At 44.1% G+C, this 16,246-nt stretch overlaps 1 long non-coding RNA gene across 1 annotated transcript in view; it reads left to right on the plus strand.

The window, feature by feature from the left end:
- The first annotated feature begins 11,170 nt into the window (after positions 1–11,170).
- Positions 11,171–16,246, plus strand: part of LOC132647988 (uncharacterized) — a 16,801-nt gene continuing 11,725 nt past the window's right edge. The window contains exon 1 of the long non-coding RNA XR_009586310.1: positions 11,171–11,370. This is a non-coding gene — a long non-coding RNA (uncharacterized LOC132647988). The remainder of the gene's footprint in view (positions 11,371–16,246) is intronic.

Here is a 16,246-nt window from a genome sequence, read left to right on the forward strand (position 1 = left end):
TGGCTCAGGGGGTTTGTAGGGATGGAAATTTTCCTTTCTCTGTGTTATGCTTTGTATTCACATTGCTCTGATTTCAGCTCCTGATGCAATGATTCTACCAGTGTTCGGTGGTTCTCGTCATTAGAGGAGAGATCCCATTTCCCTCTTCCCAAATGTGAGAGACAACACGGTTGATCAAAAGTCACATCTCCAAGCTCCATCTTTGCCACATTCCAGAGGATCCCACGCTCAGCCTCTTAGAACAACTACCATGGGGAAAGCACTTCAACTTTACGGGAGTTCTGAATTCATGTCTAATAGGAAAGGTGGATGACATTACAAGGAAACCAGCAAACAGCTGTTAGATATTCCCTAACAGTAGATACTTCATAACAGAAGTGAGAGCTTACTGATCACACATACAACCTATAGAAGAAGTCTGAGACACTCTCATCTGAGCACTACAGTCCCTAACAACTGATGGCTCCTATCTGCCGAATACAGACCACTCACTCCATTAGCTTTTCCAACTTGCTGAAGAGAGAAGCCTGGAATGGCTCAGGTCTTGAAGGGCTTTAGTCACAAGGAAACTGCCCACTGTATTGTGTGGGCGTTCCATCCTCATTTTCTCACACCCCTCATGCTGTCAGGGCATACACCTGGATCAGCGTTTCCTAGAGGAATGAAGGGCACCTAGCTTTCTACCAGAGAGTGTTTTTTAATTGACGGCCTGGCATAGCCTGCAAACGAAGAGACTAAAATTTGCAACCCAGCCATCCAACGCCAAGTTCGATGGTCTTTCCTCTCCGAAGCCCGTGAGTGGAGCCCTAGAGGAGAAGGTTGAAGAAAACGGGGACCAAAGTCCTATCTGAACGGTGAACATGTGGTAAGACCTTTGAGTGTCTTCAGGTAAAAAAAAAAAAAAAAAAAGTTGACATCAAAGAAAGCAAGCAATGTCTGCTGGAGCTACAGGAAGTGCAGATAATGAATAAAAACACTGGAGCAGTGAGGGAGGCCTGGAATTTTCTTTCTGGCCCAGTTGCAGCCCTATAAACCAGAGAGAACCCCAAAACTCAAGCAACTTGGGTACACCCTGACATGGCAAGCAGTCCAGTCAGGGGAGGTTTATAGTCCTCAGGATGTTTAAAGAAGCAAAAGTCCCTGAGAATTCACATTCCAGGCCCGTTAAAGAAAGGTTATTTAAATATATTTAACATTTCTTTATTAAAAGCAAACAGGCAGGATATGAGCTCCCCTGAAATTTTCCAAGGAGAGAACATTCTGGCATTCTGCATGGAGAAATGATTGCCTTGTGCGGGAACCGAGGGCCTGTTTCACACTAAAGGTGGTCACACGTGGCGTGTTTTCCTTACAGGAGGACCATGGGTAGATGGAAGGACTTTTCATTAAAATTATAACTGGATTTCTCCTGCTGCTTCATTGCTGTAGCAGCTGGGAAGAAGTTTGTGGTTAATTCTCAGGGCAGGGTTGCTTAGAGCACGCCCTGTGAGGTAAGCAGGGCCTTGTAGTGCCCCTCGAACACTACTGTAAAGACATCAGGGGAAGCTTCCCTTCCCTTAAGGGAGAAGGCTCCCAGTAGGCTTTCAGGGCCTGCATTTGAAACACGAATGGACATCCTGGCTAAGCCATTTCTCTCCACATTTAGGCTTCGGTGAGCCTTTGGAGAGTCTCAGGTATGTGAATATGGACAACTCATAACCCGGACAGCCACCTGCTGTTGGCTTTTTTTTTTTTTTAAACAAAACTCCTTTGGCTACTCCTGCGGCCACAGAGTGAATGTGGCAGTAGAATGTAGTGCCTTGTAGGAACCTAGAGAAAATTCCTGTGCAGGCCTAGGGAGCCAGCTTAAGAACAGAGCCTATGTCCCTACAAACTTCGAAGGGCTCAGGTTCTGGTTCATAAACTCTTAAAAGACCAGAGAATACCCAAAAAGAGCTTATGCTGGATGCTGGGTCAGTGTTAGCACAAACCATTAGATAAATTTGGTAACTGCCCCAAAGCCCAAGATCCCTGTGTAGATTTGTCATTTTCTGAAAACCTGTGCTCCAATTTGCTCCTCTGGTCCATGTATAGCTCTGGAACTCGCTGCACAAAGGTGAACGTGGACTGCCACTACTTCGTGGGCATTTAGAGAAAACACAGAGAAAATTCCTTTGTATGAAATTCACTTTTATATCTCAGCTCCCTCCTCCCACTGATGAACAAGACGGTTACTACCCCTGTCATCTGGGAAGAAGTTTGCAGATCGCTGTTTAGAGCTTGAACTTTCCTTTGGGAGACTACCCTCCAGGAGGACAATAAATCAAAACCCAATAAAAATTCTGCAGAGCAAAATGTTCTCTTTGTACACACATGGATGCACACATACACACAGCATACACCATATGCACACACACTCCACACATATACAATGCACACACGTGCACATATGTCATGCCATTGCACAATAATGGACGTCACTGGGATGTAAAGAAGAGAAGAAACACACTCCCATTGGCCGATGATGAGCAGAAAGCTCTCTGAGCTGTCCCTTCGTCTCTCCAAAAGCATCACTGTCACATTCCCCTTGGATATTGAAAGATCTAGATTTTATGAAATATCTCTGCCATCATTACCTATACTTAGGTTCTCTTTTATTCTTTGCAAAAAAAAAAAAAATGCTGAAGTTGGATTCTTTTTTTATACCATCTTTAGAAATCTTTAGAATTCAGAGACTAAGATAAAGAGAAATAGTGACTGCCCAGGGGCAGGATCTATTAAGGATTGGGTCTTGATTCAAACATGGTACGTGTGACTATAATGGCTGTGTTCTTTCTCATTGGTTCATTCAAAGAAGCAAGTTTATCAAGCACCAGGATTGCTTACATTGTGTCTTAGGGAAAAAAATCTATTGCCTCTCCTTGCTAGAATGTGTCCCCTTGCTACTACCTTCCTCCTCAAAAAGACTATACCCCGGTGATTGCTATGACTTCAGTATGGTTTGACTGTATCTCCCAAAGGCACATTGATGGAAGTTGATCCTCACTGTGGCTGTATTAAGAGGTCACAGGACCGTCAACGTGGTGGGATCTAATATAAAGGAATTAGATCACTAGGGTTCTGCCCCTGGAAGAAATGGTGAGGTTCTCATTGGAATCCAGTAACTTCCCAATAGTGGTTTACTTTGACCAAGCAGGATTGAGGTGGGTGTGCTCACACTTGTAATCCAGCACTCAGGTGGCTGCGATTATTCAGTGCAAGTCTGAGTCCAGCCTGGGCTGCATAACAAGACTGTGTCTCGGAACACCAGGGCCTAGTCCTTTCCTGCTCTGCCTGCCTGCCTGTCTGTCTGTCTGTCTCTCCCTATATTGTCAAGCAAATGCTCATGCACATATTACCATCATAATCCTACCTACCATGAAGTCTTTACCAGAGTTCACTGAAGGGGAGCCACCTGATCTTGGACTTATTTTGCCATAGCAATAAAAAAAATCCATACACCGAACTATTACAATGTATTAAAAATATAGCTGTTAACGGAGACCAGCCAAGTTTAGCTGAGCCTCATTTCCCGTGCTCACTCACACAGGTAAGATATAAAGGATATGTTTTTATAACACCGAGTCTTGGGGTGATTGTTACGTGGATTATTTTCTATGTATAGCATCTGTACAGGGACACACTCTACCTTCCAACTTATCACAGCCAGAGTTTTCCCCAGTGTTGTTTACCGAACAGCATGCATCACTAGCAGGCTCTCTTCCTGTTTAACACTTAATTGGAATGTTTATGGCACACACTGTAGGTTTCCTATTGCACTGCGTGTCTGGTACCGACGTTTGTATTAGTCAGTTTCATTCTTTTAACTGTAGCAATACACCACCCCAGAGTCCTGGTGGTTTTACTCCGCACTGACCTTTATGTTGGCTGCTGCTCTTTTCCATGGGCCTTCTTCAATCCGAGATCCATCAGCAAAGGAAAAACTCCTCCCTGCCACATGCTATTTTTTTTTCAAAAGCAGGAAAAGAGTTTCATGACTTGGCATTGCCTTAGCCTCTATTCCATATAGTCTTCTTCATCTCTGCTCACATCCTATGGGCAGATGGAAGTCTTAAGGCCACATCTGAGCCTGTCCAATCCTGTCCAAGAGGTGGAGATGAGTTGAGAAGGGTAAAGCCACATCCCTGCCAAATGGCAACCTCTCTGACCGCTTAAGAAGAAGCTTAAAGTGTCATCTGCTGAGAATCATTTACAAATGGAGACATACAGATGAGTGCTTTCAGAACAACATGCCATTGGCCACACTGTTTAATAAGTCCTTTGAGAGCAGGAATTGTCTTTTGTCTTATTCTGTTTCCTCAGAACAGTCCCTAGATCCTTTTATATTATTCTACATGCTTCCTTTAAAAAAAGTTGAATAATAAAACATTAAACTTAATTACAAGAACCAAGGCATAGAAGGAGACAGCTATGGAAAAACAGAATCTGAGTTTACAATCAAGGTGTATAGCTATACTAAACACACAAGAAGGAATAAAGAGCCCATAGCTGTACCTTTATGTCTAAAGTTTTAGAGACATGTCCTGGTTGGAGACATAAATCCAGCAGTCACTAGCTAATATATAGTATATAGATTGGCACAATGATCCTTGCTGACATCACTGAGGGAGACAAAGGAGAAAGATAAGCTGGTCGTTTTCCATCTCCTATGTGTTTCAGTTCTCTACCTGTCCAAAGACTGTGAATCAAGAGCTCAGGTATTTACTTGCAAAAGCCCAGTGGTAGATCTGGGATGGGGCCCCTGTTAGCCAGCCTTGCACGATAGAACAGGAGCGTGTAGTCAACCTTGGAACTCTGGCAGGATGGACTTTATTCCCTGGGCTTGCTTCTGCACAGAGCTCTGTTGCGTTCTTAGGGAGACTTTCAAAGGAAGCTCCCCCTCTCCCTGGACTCCTTCTGTATTTATCATCCCTGCCATATGCCTGTCACTTCCTCCCCTGCCTCCCCGTTTATCGTGTCTGTAGAAGGTTGAGTTTGTGTTAAATGAATAATGGGGGCCAGGCGCAGTGACATATGCTTTCCACATGTTGTCTCATTCTATTGACACCACAATCCAGGCAAGCAGGCAACGATTCCACATACAGGTGTCATATCTGCAGTTCGAAGAGGTGAGGTGCTGAGCTCCAAGTCTCAGCCAGTAAAAAGTACAACTATAGAATGTATCTCTCAAGGAAGATGCTCAAACACCAGAATCCTTCTGAGATGCCTCTCCTGAAAGAATATAGTCATACTTGGCAGATAAAAAGACCACTCACACTCATTATATCCGTGTTCATGTGTAGTTATAGGTGTATTTGGAATCAAAAGAAAGCAAGGCTGGGGAAGTGGCTTGGTTGCTAAAGTGCTTGCTGCATGAGCATGAGGAAGCTGAGTTCAAGTGCCAGCATCATACAAAGCTAGTGCGGGTAGCTTGTGCCTATAACCCCTGTGCCAGGAAGATGAAGACAAGAGGCTCCCTCTACCTCACAGGTCACTGAATCTAGCTGAATTGGTGAGCTTTAAGTTCTGTTAGAGAGTCTGTCTCAAGAAAAAAAAAAAAAAAAGGTGGAGAACAATGGAGCAAGACAGTCATTGTCAGCCTCTAGTTTCCATGCACACAAACAGGCACACACACACACACACACACACACACACACACACACACACACGGTGCAATAGACAATTCTCTGCATCATACATGATAAATACCATAACCTAATTACCTAAGGGTTTCCAGCTCCCCAGCGGTAGCAGGAGCTTCACACACATTTTCTCACCTGCCACCCTTCCTGTCACCTCTCCCGGCCAAGAACCACAGCCCAGCTCAGCCAAAATGAAAACCAACATTTTTATTTCTATTAAGGAGCTGGGGTCCTGGGTGACCTGGGGAAAGAATGGGGCTCCTTTCTTTCGCAGAGGTCCCAAAGGCTGTGGCTTGAACTTGTCTACACGTCAGCTCTTCATCCTTCTTCTTGAATAGGGATGACATATGCTGTGAATTAGCTTACCCCAGATATTTCTGTATCATATACAAATGTGAAGGCTATTTGGACAGCCAGACCTCTGAGAGGTTATTAGGTTGTGGGAACAGAGCACTCGTGATAGGATTAGCACCTTTTTAAGAAGAAAAGGGAAAGAGCTAGTGTTCTTTCTCTGTTCTTGACCACATGAGGAACAGCTAGCCTGTCACAAAACAACTATGCTGTCACCTCCACTCCAGATGCCTGGTCCCCAGAACTGTAGGAAATCAGTGTCTGTTGTTCAAGCCACTTGGTCTGTTTTTGTTACAGCAGCGTGAACTGACTAGGACAGTCAAGTACTTCTGAAACAAGGCCAAGCCGTAGTAAGAGTATGATAATTCCTTCTTAACCCCTGGATTCATTCTAAACTGCAAGACTTACCCCTTCCATTATTCCATTTGCTGTTTACAATGATTATCCCCCCTGTTTTTTTGTTTATTTGTTTTTCTTTCTTTTTCAGATCAGAGATGAAGAAACTAAGCACGAGAGACTTCAAATATTTGGTGAAGCGGAAAATACGATCCAGACTTGAATCCGGTGCTGTTTATAATAAGGTGCTGACTTCACACAGGTTCAAAAGTTTCTTGTTCTTTGGGAACCTCAGGGGAAGAAGATCTCCCTTTGTCCCTCTTCACCCAGGACCTCTGCTCCTTAATAGGTTCCAAACCCTGCTATTCCCTCTGACTAGGTCTAAGCAGCCGGGCTTGACTGCTTGATGCCTAAGAGAGGTGGTAGTAGGGAGAGGTGGCAGCATGAGAATGTGTTTGCTCTGCAGCCTGCTGTCCCTGGAGAGCTGCTATTTTCAAAAAGAATGCTGGGTTCTCAGAAACACTACTGATAATGAGCTTGATCGTTTTTTAAAATGCTGTAACCAGATATTCTAGGAAAATAGACCTGCTTCCAAGAGTGCAGCTGTGGTGTTTGGACCAGGTCTGAGGTCACTCCTTAAGATGGGCTTTCAGCTGTCCTTGCTGCTCTGTCAAGGGGATGCAGCAAGACAGAATGCCTGGGCCCTTGTCCCTGCATAGAAATCCCTGAGCTCCTTGGAGCCTAAGGCAATTGTGGCAATTCCTGAACCTGGCACCTACCCAAGTGGACTTTGCAGCCCTTCCAGGGACCCTGGGAAGAGTAGAGCAGGCATGTAGGTGTGAGCACACATGCACGTGTGTTTCAGATCAGAAGGAATCAGCTCAGGAATGACTTGAAATCCCCTCCTACCATGTCCTGCGTGGAGCACGATCACATGTGGAAGACAGTCTGGGTCACTGGAAACAGTGTGGCACAGAGCCCTTTTCCAAACTCAAGGAGAACACAATTCTCCAGGGGGTTCAGAAGAGTGACAAACAGACGCACACCACAGACAGGCCCTCAGACAGACAAGGCCCCTTGCCTCTGCTTGGATAGCCACAATCAGAAGCAGGTGAACCATTAGTAGGTCATCTTGGCCAGGCCTCTGCCTCGTGGGCTATATTGTACTCATGTTGCTCCCATTTTCTTACTATGAATGGGAAAGGAAATGGATGTTTGCCACATCTAATTATGTTGTATTTGCTCCTCTTAATCATGGAAACTGCAGGATGGTGCTAGAGACCCTTATGCATAGACATGGCTCTAAGCATGGGAGACACCTTACAGTAGATCCTTCTAGACAGCTGTGGCCAATAGCTAGCTTTATGGATGAGGATATATAGGCCTAGGAAGGATGGTCAGCTTCTAAGTTAAGAAGATGGGACTCTGTCCTGGCTGACTCCAGAGACCTCATCATTACCTTAAGCCTGCATCCTGCATCCAAATGAGGTTCTGCATGGACACACACTAAGGTTGCTTAGGCATATCAATTTCACGATACATTCTCTAGTATCCACCCTCCACAATCCATCTTTGACACCTGACTACCAGCTATTCATCTATCAAAATAACCACCACCCTCTCAAGAATACATGTTTTCTCAGAGGGCATCGAGGAGGTCAGATACTCCCTGGAACCCTCCTCCTTTCTATGTGCATTGCAACACCCTTCACTCCTGACTGACACCTTCATCCCCGTGCTCTGTGAATTCCTGCAGACAGCATTCCTTCTACTCTGTTTTCTGATCTGGCTTCCATCCTTGGCACACAGTATATGCTCAAGAATGCCTGGTGGGTGAAGGATTCGTGTTTATAATCCCACTGCTTAGAGAGTATTTTAAGGTTTTAGAGAGGCCAGGCAACTTAGACTCCTTTGTAAAGCACCCTAAACAGACTACAACCCATAGGATAATTAAAATGCCCAGTTAAAACCTATTCCTTTCTCTTATTTTAGTTTTCTGGTTTTGGTAATGGTTGGGCCCATAACAAACAGAGATGATATTAAATGTGTAGAGTGCACAGACTATGGCTCATGCCAAAGTGCCTACATGTAGAATTGTGCTACTGAACACTCTAGATGTTCAAGCGTGCATTATCATGAACACTGAGACACTGTAGGACTACTCCACTTAGCAAAATTAGACAGGTAGGTAGATAGTGAGATACAGATGTCATTTTTTGCTGTGTATAAGAATCTAGAGGGTATTTAACTTAATTGAAACCTTGGCGATAAGAAAAAAAAATCAGAAAATCAGAGCTGTGTTTCTTTAATTTCTATTTTGTATAATAATTAATTTATCTGTCCAAATAGGCATATCACTGTTTTATTTTTCATGTATTAATACCTCCCTTTGTGTGGAATGTAGTTTTGAAAAGATTTGTTGGCTTTTGCAGGTCACTCTGATCTCTTTGTTATTTTAATGCTTTTATTCTATGCTTCCATACTGCCTGTTTTTTTACCTTGACTTTCCCATGCATAGGATTTGTGTATCCACAGAAGAGCCAAGGGAAGGGGCTCAAATGAAGACAGTAAAGTCCAAGAAAGTCATTTTTCTAGAAGCATTCATTTAAGAGAAGAGAGAGAGGAAAAGAGGGGAAGAGGAAGAGGAAGATAGGAGGAGAAGGAGAAGGAGAAGGAGGAGGAGGAAGTGGAGGAGGAGAAAAGCCAGGTTCTGCCTCTTCGGTGCTGGAAATCCTGTCTGGAATATAGCTGGCATCCATGAACTTCTTATTCACTCAGCCTCATGACCTTGGCTAGCACCCACATCTAAATGGCATATGTGGCATCCAAATTGCTAATTTGTTGCTGGGCTGGCTGGGGAGGTAGCAGGTAGGAATTAAAGGATGGGAAGGGGAAAAAATTACTCCAAACTGCAAAAGTTCAATGTTCTGCCAGGTGGCATCGGAATCACCCGGCAGCTTCACTTGATACTTTGAAGTCTCCGGCCAAATAGTTCCAAATCTGTAAGATTTACCCCGCTGTCTCCAAAAAAAAAATTTACCTTGTTCTTTGAGTCAGTCTCAGTGGCATTTCAGGATGACAGATGAGGGAGTCAGCAAAAGAGTTATGAGATGGCCTGGGCCTCCTTGGTAAGCCTTTGTTATGGTTGGCTCACAGAGGCGCTGAAAGGATTTTTTTTCTCTCTCTCTCCTCTCTTTCTCTGTATGTGTGTCTCCATGTAGACACATGTAGAAACATATATACATATGTGTGTGTATGTTTGCATATGTGTGTATGTGTATGCACCTATATTTGTCTTCTTTTTAAAGCCTATTCCACCTCCATCAGTTTCTCCAGATCCAATCACCCGTTGAGTCATTCATTGTGTCTAACAAAACCCTTCCTAGAACAGCAATTGCTAATTTGACTTTCCAGTCTCCCTTCCTTTAGCTCAATAGTTAACTTTGCCAATTATACTCATAAACTGAGCAGACTGCTGCTGATGGTGGAGGTGAGATTATGAATGCATCCTTAAGTGAAGCCTGCTAACAGAAATGATTAAATCTAGAAAGAAAAGAAATCCGAATGTATATCATTTTAGGACCTCAGTCCCAAGGTGGCCCCTGTGCTGGCTGCTTAGATCCCTAGGACCTGTCACATGATCACGTGTCAGACCCCTCCTCTCTCCCCCGTGCATGATTCCCCTTTCTCGTGTGCTTTTTCTGACTTTCCCACCTGAGCCTAAACGCTTTGCTTTTCCTTTGTGTTTGACTATTAATGTCAACAGTGTAACCCTCACATTATTAAAGTATCCAGCTAACGACAACCAAATAGGGTGATTAACAGAAGGTGAAGAATGGGAGAAAATGAGATAATCAGGAATGACTTGTAAGTTGTTTGAACAATTGAGGCAAGGAACCCATTCCTCCCTCTGTGCTCCCATACATATCCTGTTCTTAATGTCAGAGCAATAAGACTCCAGTTGTGATCCAGACAGGCACATTTTTCCATAGGTATGCTGTCTCTTAACTTTCAGAACCTTTATCAGTCTGAGATGCTAATGAAAGTTATGGGTCCCTGCCAGTGTGGCAGTGTGGAGAAAAACACCCACTGATCAATCTACACACACACTGTTTCATAAGTGCATGTGGATTCTCACAGTAGTCATGAGTGGCCTTACTCTGTGTACCATTTCTGCAGAGGGAGGAATGCTCCTCTTGTGTTACCGAGAAAGTATACTGCACCCTTCTTTCCTTTCTTCATTACACAAAGAGAAGACTGAATAACCCCAGCTACTTAATTGTGGAAGCACTGTTTAAGAACTTCCAGGAGAGAAAGATCTAGTGAAAGTTTCAGAATTGTAAATTTCAAAACGTATATACCCATTTTCTGTCTCGTAACAGCAGACTTGCCAGTGATGTTCATGGATTAAGTTTCTGCAGTACCTTTTGTCTTAGGATAAAATGAGTACTGTTTATTCATTACCAGACAGAAATCTAAGTCACTTTTAACTCAAGAAAACCTATTCACTTTCAACTTCAGAATATTTTTTTTTTTACTGGGAACACATGGCACACATGGTGTGTATTTATGAGGCCCAGAACACTTAACAAACCATGTCATTATAGTTCATCATTAACTCAGGAATTGAATTAATCCATAGCTGCAATCAAGTCCAATTTGGGTCTGAGCCTCCTAGTAGCTAATGCAAAACAAAACAGAACCAGCTACAAAACACAAATCGTAATAAAGAAGGAGGCACAGCATTTTGAAAGGACGGCAGTGAAATAGTTCGTTTAAATAGCACGGGCTGTAGAGGGCCGGGAATGATCTGGTAACAATCAGCAGCGGCGGCGGCAGGAACTGTGACATTTTACAGGGCGTGTTCTTCACCAAAAATCAAGGGCATCGTATTAAAACACAATTCAGTAAAGAGTCGGAGCAAAACAGACCTTAAGGGATGCGGTTGGACCCGAGGATGAAGGGAGGAGATCTGGCATGTACTGCGTGATACGGCAGCTTGGAGCCACGCATGAACTGACACGTGAGTAGCCTTCACTGGGGTACTGGATTATAAAATACAAAGGCTAAAATGAATTCTCAAGCTTTTGTACAATAACCAAAAGGAGGGAGCATTAGACAAACGTGGGAATGGTGGTATGATAGATGTGTCGGACTAAATAAAACAGAAACTTTACTTGATTTTTCATTTTTTTTTTATGTGTCACTAGAAGATTCTAAATCGTACATCTGGCTTGTTGTTGGGTTTTGGATGATGTCACCACTGGGTAGCAGCAGCTCTAGAGGAATGCTCTTGCTCATTCTCATTGGACCAATGTTCTCTCTTCCTGCCTAGTATCCTCATCTGTGACCGGAACGACAATAATATCCTTCCCCTAGGGTTAAGTGTACTGGTCTGTATAAAACGCCCAGCACAGTGTCTCACACCTTGAAGCATGGCATCTCCTTCTGTGCACAGAGACCTTCCTTGGGAGCTGAAAGTTAGGACATTTTAGCTCCTAAAACAGTCCGGCTATCAGGCTAGCCGATCTGCCTAGGACACGCCCACACCCAGAGCCCCAGGGTGTTCCCTCTACTTTAAAGCAGTTCAGTGCTCTGTGGTTGAGTATCTCGGGACTAGCAACTCCGGCTCTTGTGGAATAACCAGCAGAATGATGCGTATGGGATACTGTTTATAGAAGACAGAGGTCGCACCCCACTCAAGGACTTTGTTTAAAATTCTTCTTGTAACCACATGATGCTCTGTTTGGGTTTGCTGCTCTCATTAAATAAATATCTGGAGACTCTTCATGAATCATCACAGATATGTGTGACCAAGGTTTGTAAGATAATGACCCATACCCTGGGATTAAATGTGGTAGATTCCCAAGCCAGCTCTTAGTGGGCATCTAAGGACAATCAAGAAGCTGGGGTTCAGCTCTTTCCAGATGGGCGAAGGCAAAGAGGTAGTGATGTAGCTTCCCAAAGGATTCCTGCTCACAAGCCTGAGCAGACTCCCTGGGGATCAGTGAAAAGGGCTAGGGAAATACCAAGACACTACAATACGCCAGAACAGAACTGAGGGGAACAAGGCCATCCCATTAACCTGAAGTGTGCCAAGATGTTCCGATAGGTTCTGAATAGGATTGGAAGGATAACTTGCTGTCCCTGCTGTTTAGCGAACCGGGTATTTGTGGATCAAAGTTTGAGCCTTGGCAAATGTAAGTCACTTTTGGAGTTTCCCAATGAAAGAACAGAGGTAGAACAAGGAAAGACAATACTTGCAATTTAAAGCCTTTTCATTTAGTTATCAGGCTTTAATGTTTAGAGTCGTTTCAAGTTTGGAGCAGGGGAGAACAAAAGACACAGAGAATTCCCATATACTGTGGACACACATGCACTAAAGCACACGCCAACACACACGTGCATACACACACACACAGACTTGTTTCTTTGGTCGCACTCATGTGATGTGTTTGCCACACTCACAGTGGCAACACTAATGTTTTCTCCTTAGCTGAAGTCCAGAGTTTACATTACGGTTCACTCTGTACATTGTCCATTCTCTGAGTTTTGGCAAATGCACACGGTCACTTCCGCTCCCTGATGATGACATAGGGGGCAGTCGCACTGCGCTGGAAACTCTCTATGCTCAGGAAATTCATTTTCTGTTTTCACCAGACCCTGGCAGCCACTGATCTTCCCATGTCTTTGTATTTCTACCTGTTCCACAATTAGAAGCGTTTGGCGTACAGCATTCAGACTGGCCCAACAAAATCTGCTGAGGGCCCCTCTGTGTCGATTGTTTAAAACCACCAAGGAAACCGGGCCTTTCGTGAGAGACAAGATCAAATAACAAGCTAGTTTCAGCCTCAGCAGTTGTTCTTGATGTCAGAAAGTGTCATCAGAGACTTAAAAGACAGAGTAGGTCTGGAGGGAAAGACCCAAAGGTAAGAAGAATAATGCTTGTGTGAGCAGAAGGACATGGGACACACATACCCATGATTACATGACCACACATTCAGACAGCATCACAGCCTTCAATTCACACTCAAGCACATAATCTCATACTTGCAATTCATACATATACTCACTCAGAAACATGCTCATGCACACATGCTCACCTTCGCACAATGCACACATTTTAAATGCACAAACAGCCTCACCCACACACATACACACAAATGTCCTCACATTCCCACTCACACACTATCGAAAATTTAGGCATGCACACACCGAAACACATATTCACACAAAACTCCGGATTATTTGCTCATACTCATATACACACCCAAATACACACACAGTCTCACATTCCTACAATCACACATAAACAGACTCATGCTCTCACATGCATTCACTCACACACACACACCACACACTCTTACACATATATGCTCACACACATTAGCACACCCATCCACACACATATACATGATCACACGTGCATGCATACACACATGCTTGCTCACCTGCATGCGAGACATTCACTCTGGCACACTAATATTTGCATCTTGTACCCTCACCCACACTCACAAACCTTAAGTGGATAAATCTAATGATGGTGATGTCTGGTCAGCAGACCTCGACTTTCTCAACAATGTCTAAATGATGGCTGAGCTCTGTCCATTTCCTCCCAAGGAGACTATCGTTCTATCATTTTGATCTATCATTCATTGGCGTTACTTTCCCTTGTCAGGTTTGATATCCAGTCACTGACTCCAAAGTATGACTTATTCATTCAGTGGATCAAACTAGCTGTTTTGCTAAATAACTTTGTCTCCGTTGCTGTTCTCTTTCGGGAGTCTGTATTCTGGTGCCTTTCATGTGGTGACATCCTGTTTGGTAAAGATGGCCTTGGTGAAGATGCCTGAGAGCAAAGTTGCAGTAGTAATGCCTTCTCAAGCACCCTTTCACTCAACATTCCCAGTACTAGAGAATCTAGACCATGGAAGGTCAGTAGAAAGCAGCACGGGGGGAGAACTTGGGAAGGGTCAGCACAGAGGCAGCCAGGTAGAGCTGCGGGCTCAAGCGTTGGACATTCATCCTCTCACTGGCGTCTGTCCATTCTTGAAGATGAAGGTCATCCTCAGAAGAGGGTCATCATAGGAACAACATTGTGCTAATGGTGTCACCAGGTGTGGGTTTAGTACAGCACCCAAAAAACGTCACCTGCTGCTATCGCTACTCATGTCCCTGATGGCCACTCCAGGAAAAAATTTGACACTCTGACTAAAAGTTCTAGCCCACTAGCTTACACACCCTTTGGAAAATACAACAGACCTTTGGGGTGGAGAAGGAGGTAGACTGTCGTAGGTCATTCTAGAGCCTACCGAGCGGACCGCATTAACCCACACAGACACTACAGAAACACATTTGTAGGATTATTTATATTTTGAGTGAATGTATGTAGGTGAGTGCATTTGTGACTTTGAAAAATATGTGCATGTGTGTGAAAGTGATCATGGGTATGTGAGCCATGTGTGTAAAGATGAGCAGGTGTGTGTGAGCATGTTACTTTGCAGCCAGTGACTGATGATAAACTAGACAAGAGAAATCAACACAATGAATTAAGTGAAAGTGAAAGGGTCATCAGCCATTCAGGCAAGATCTGGCTAGCATTCATAGTCGTCCTCCTGGTAATAGCACCCTAGTCTTCTGGAGAACACTCCTGCCACTTCATTCAAGTAGTGCAGACGTGGCTCCATCCACATCCTGGTTACAGAGGTGGTCATGTGACCCAGACCTGCCCTATCATCCATCTATTGTTTACTTCTGAGGTAGTTACAAGACGCACCAGGTCAATGAAATACAACCCTAAGCTTTTTACTATTCTCGTGTGAAAGAAGGGCTGCTCTTGCACAGTTTCTGCATTTTGAAATATGAATGTAGCACTCGTTCTATTTATTACTTCACATCCTGAGCCTGCCTTTGAGTAATCCCAACAAAAAGCTAACCTGTGGGACTGACATGTGGGAGACAGTATAGTTGATCACTGCAAAGTACAGGATGCAGGATGAGACATGCATATTTATATTCTTTAAAAATTGTTCTGTTCAGAGTTCCCTGTTTATCTGAAATTGGAGTTTACCTGGGTGCCCTGTATTTCCATCTGCCAAGCACGGCAATGTGAGCAGCCTGGGCCTCGGGTTCTGATTTTGAACTTCAGCATTCAATTATAGCCCTGGACTTCTCAGCTGTGTAGCACACGGCCTTTCTGTCTGTGCATAAATCTGTTTGAGGTGGGCTTCGCTGAGCTTGAGGAAAAGAAAATTTCCTCGGTTCTCAGTCATGTAGAAGTTCTACCACCCTCAAGAGCAGGAAGTGCTCTCTTTACAAAGAATGTAAGCCAGGAAACAGTCAACAGCCAGAAAGGTAGACAGATGATAAGACAATGATTCTTGGCTGGCAGGCTAGGTATGTAACAAAAGTAATGCATTATACCAGAAGGGAGTGGGAAGAGTTAGGGACAAGGACATACAAACAACGTGGCTCAGGATACAAATCCTGGGAGCTATAGGCTACATGGGTTGATGGGAGAACAAGTGTGTTCATACCCATGCAACCATCTTATCACCCCTCCTCACATCCTTGTAGGCAGGTTTCCTTACAGACTCCACCTTCGTTCACCCTAACTTCTGAGCTATTTACAGAGAACAAGAACCAATTCAAACCTCTAACACCAACTCCAAGTGATGGAAAGAAGCCAAAGTCTGCTTACAGCTTTAGGGAGCAGAGGGACAGGCAGGAGGGGGAGGAAAAAGAAAGATCCATTCAGAACAGCCTCTGTCAGTCGCCACACACCCCCAACCCCCCAAGGGGGAAAGGACTGCAAGGCAATCTAGGCTCGAGAGAAAATAGACAAGGGTCTCTCTGGCACCTGGGCGGGAGCAATCTGATCCCAGGGCCCCAGAGAGAGA

The sequence above is a fragment of the Meriones unguiculatus genome, chromosome 15 (genome assembly GCF_030254825.1).
Source record: "Meriones unguiculatus strain TT.TT164.6M chromosome 15, Bangor_MerUng_6.1, whole genome shotgun sequence".
NCBI lineage: Eukaryota > Metazoa > Chordata > Mammalia > Rodentia > Muridae > Meriones > Meriones unguiculatus.